This window comes from Triticum dicoccoides, chromosome 4B (assembly GCF_002162155.2).
Source record: "Triticum dicoccoides isolate Atlit2015 ecotype Zavitan chromosome 4B, WEW_v2.0, whole genome shotgun sequence".
NCBI lineage: Eukaryota > Viridiplantae > Streptophyta > Magnoliopsida > Poales > Poaceae > Triticum > Triticum dicoccoides.
In genome coordinates, this window is record NC_041387.1 from 2,188,513 (window position 1) to 2,192,656 (window position 4,144).

Below are 4,144 nucleotides of genomic sequence, written 5' to 3' on the forward strand. Positions count from 1 at the left end.
CTAGCTTCCAAACGAATCTAGCGGTACACGTACGGTCGATCTCTATTGTGTAACAAAGCCGCGTGATGAGTTTCAACTTGAAACTCTATGCATCCAGCTTCCGAACGGACACGGCGAATCTCGACGTCTCCGGTAGGACACACGCTCAAGTCAAGTGTTTCTCCGCGTTGTCAGCATTTTCAGAGCTTGTGAGGCCCCATGTTCAAGCACCTACACTCATGAACAAAGCTACACATGGCGAATGCAGACAACGGAGTGTCGGAGTCTCTATCGTCCCAATGGTCATACCAAATCATGCATCTGCTACTATGCTAGCATGCATGCACCGTCCGACCAAAGCAACCACACTAGCTAGTACGTAGGGTCTGTCTCCATGCGGAAATCAACTGGAAGCCATCCAAACGCTGGACCATTGCACATGCATGCACGCAGGCATACCAGCTCCAAGGTCCCACGTATTTTGGCAGTGGTGACACTTTGCTTGCCTTCGTAACGAAGATGAGTGGCCTGAAGTGCGGAATATAATAAGTTAATATTATGTATCTCTATTTTTAATGGAACAGTTGGTGAATAGTCTCCACGGTTTATTTTCGTTGGTTTTTCGTCTCTGCTCCCACCACCATTCTCATCCTGGTCCATCGGTTTATTTTTCTCTCCACTCTTTATTACAAACAGGACTTTCTTAACGTATAACAAATCACGGATCTAACTTCTTTAAATTATTCATATTAATCGATTCCTTTTATTAGTTCAATTTGTCTTAGGAAACAAATAACAAATTTTTAAGAAACAAATAATAGATTTGAATCTAACTTTTCTAACTTATCTAAATCAATCGATTTCTCTCATTAATGAAATTTGTTTTAGGAAATAAATAACAGACACGTCACAAACTTTCCTCCCAATATGTAGTTTCCTAACATTTACAAACTTTCCTAATCAGACACGTTACAAACGGGCAGGTACTGATATCATGTTACCAAACAATAAAATCCCATTTGCATAGAAATCAGTTTAAAATCCTAACTTTCCTAAAATTTTACCTTTCCCTGATAACATCCAATATTTCCTATGTTTTCCACCAATTGAAGGAAATCACCCCTCCATCGATATTAGCATTTTTTTGGAATGAGACCTCCGGGTTATGGTTTTTTTACGACTCTTTCCAGTTGTGACCTCTCCTTCCGCTCCGGCTCCTTCTCGCATAATCACCTCCACCACAGCCAGCTGATGCCACCCTAGACCACTTGCCTCTCCACACCTACTCTGCCATCTCCTCCTCGTACTTCATTGACAATCCCTTCGCCACGTTTGTCCACGACGGTGTCGAGGGCATGGCGCAGCAGCGTACCAGTGGTAGAGCAGCGCATAGCAGCAGGAAGAAGCACACAGCAGGCGAGGCGAGCGGCGACGGTGGAGGGCAGAGATGTGGCCGGCGTGGCTGAGGGGGCGGCCGACAGAAGATGGCCGCAAAAGGAGGCAACACGAGGCAGGGGCGCGACAGCGGGGCGAGCGAAGGGATGGGCGGCAGCAGAGGAGGCGACCGCAGCCAGCGAGTGTGACGCGCGGCCAGGGTGTGCGTCGCGCGGGGCACAATGGTGCGGTGGCTATGGTGAGCGTGATGGCAACGGCGGGCGCGACGAACGCGGTGTGGCACGTGCGTGGGCTTGGAGAGCCAGAGAGGGAGTGGCCCTGCGGGCGCGGAAGAAGAGCTGAGGGCTCGGGTATGGGCGCGCATAGGAGCGGGCATGTGCCACGGGGTCAATCCGAGGAGCTCAGTGGCTACCCCTGCAATGGCCATGGCGGACAGAGGTTCTCAGCCACGGCGAAATACGTGACGAGAGCAAACGAGAGGGGAAACTGGGGAAAGGCAAGAAGAGATCACGGCGGTGTCAATGGCACCCTAGGGGAAGACAGGGGAGCTCGGGGCGGCGCGGATCGAATGGCAATGTCGCGTGGCCGAAGGTTGAGGAAGACGGCAAGGACGTCGATATGGGGGTGCTGGATTTGATCTCGTTGGCGCAGACGAAGTAGCGGAGGCATTCAGAGCTCCTCGACAAGCTCCTAGCCAGCAGGGAGGGCAGTGGTCGTGTGGACGGGGTCGGTCATGGTGGCCGTGGCATCTGACTTCGTCCAGATCACCGGGATCGAGCGAGCGAGGAGGAGAAGTGGACCTGAGAGGGGGCGTCGAGGAGGAGTGAGGCCATGGGGCAGGGGGCAGGGCGTCACCCTTATCCATTCCCCTTCGATGCCGGCGAGGTGGTCGGGCGGGAGCCCGGCTCTGTAGCGACGTGCTCGGGGAACAGGAGAAGACGATCGTGTGGGGACTGGACCACTGGGCCGGTTCGGTGGCAAGGCCCGGGGGTATGGGGAATCCCCTTTTTCATCACCCTTTTGGTTTTTAATGTATTCTAATCCGTTTCTCCTTTTTAACACCGTTTTCTATTTATTCTTATATCAACTAAATGGATTTTGTTAATTGTGAAATATGCACACAATTCGAGCACAATATTTTTAGGTGGCACAAAAAGTTTGGGGCCAAAAAGAAATACATAAAATTAGGTTTATATTTAATTGGTTATTTTAACTACTGTTAGATCTCTTATTAATTTGACAAGATTTAATTTTTGGGTTAAATAATGTTGGTCTCAACATGTCAAAGATCAGTGGAATTTATAGAATATGGTGAACATTTTAGTTTTACTGTTTGACAAAATAATTTATTTTACTTTATTTTAAATTTGAATTGGGCTTTGATTTTTATTAAGTGGCAGTTTGGCTTAGCAAGCCTGATGACATGGTGGCATCATTAGGGGGAGGTCACTGTAGCTAACGACTTGAGGTGTTACATAATCTTCTCATTTTTTAAATTTTATTGTTAAATGATTGAGGAATATATCACACTATCCATTAGTTCAGTCAAGCTCACCACAAGTCCACACATTATTGCCAATTGAGTAAGTCTTATTGGCGGGGAGAATAGGCTATGTGTGTGTTATAGAGAGAGAGAGAGGGAGAGAGAGAGTGAGGAAGAGGGTGGGGGAGAGAGTGTGTTTATGAGGATTTGATGGTAAAAAAGGTCGTCAATGTCGTAATATTGACCTCTTAAAGTTAATGTGGCCCCGTTGCAATGCGCAGGCGTTCTTCTAGTATGGTACTAGTGTATGATACTATCGTCGTAATGTGTATTATCATAGATTAGTATATCTTAAATGATCTTATTTATTGCCATACAAAATGTAAAAAAAAAAATATTTATTATAATATGGTATCATGATATGATACTTCACTCCTTTTTTATTTAATTCTAGATCACCTTATTAAAATTGTCTAGTTAAGATGCATGATACTAATTATGATAATCCACTACGAGCAGCCTAATTTACGACACAAGGTGAATATGGATATCTCAGGTAGCTGCACTAGGGCTCATTAAAGAAAATGCATTAAGAGCATCCCTTTTCCTGATAATTTTCTTATATTGGGGAGTTGGATAAAAGCCCGCTCCAAGAGAGTGCGGCGGTTTGGTGCCGGGGCTCAGGTGAATCCGGGCATAAACAGTACCGCCATTTAAAATACAAAAAGGCTCAAAAGATACTTTTGAAAATTGCATTGTTCATGCCTGATTTTGTCTTTTTTGTCACGAGCTCTTCGAATGTCCAAACTTCACAAAATTTTGCACGGAGTACGTGCACAGGAGCATCTTGCACAACAAAGAAAATTGAAATTTTTTGAGGTTTTTTTATATTTTAAATCAAGGTATTGTTTAGGCTCCAGGATGAATTATCGGAAGAGCTCCTCTTATTCCAATATTTTTTTATGGTAAAAAAACTCCTCCTCCAGAGAGGGGGAGATGTATCTCACCCAATATTTCCACCCATCGGTGGTGAAAAAAAAAGTCTTGTTCCCCACCCTTGCTGCCGCCTGTCCTCCATGCATGTGTCGCACATGGCTACAATACCCCCTACTGGCGAAAAAAATGATATGATACTGATGCATTATCTTTCATCAGTTAATGTTATGTCATGTCATCAATATGCCAAGCATACATTAAATGGGGTTGCGTGATACTCCCTCCGTCCCAAAATTCTTGTCTTAGATTTTCCTAGATACGGATGTATCTAATACTAAAACATGACTTGAT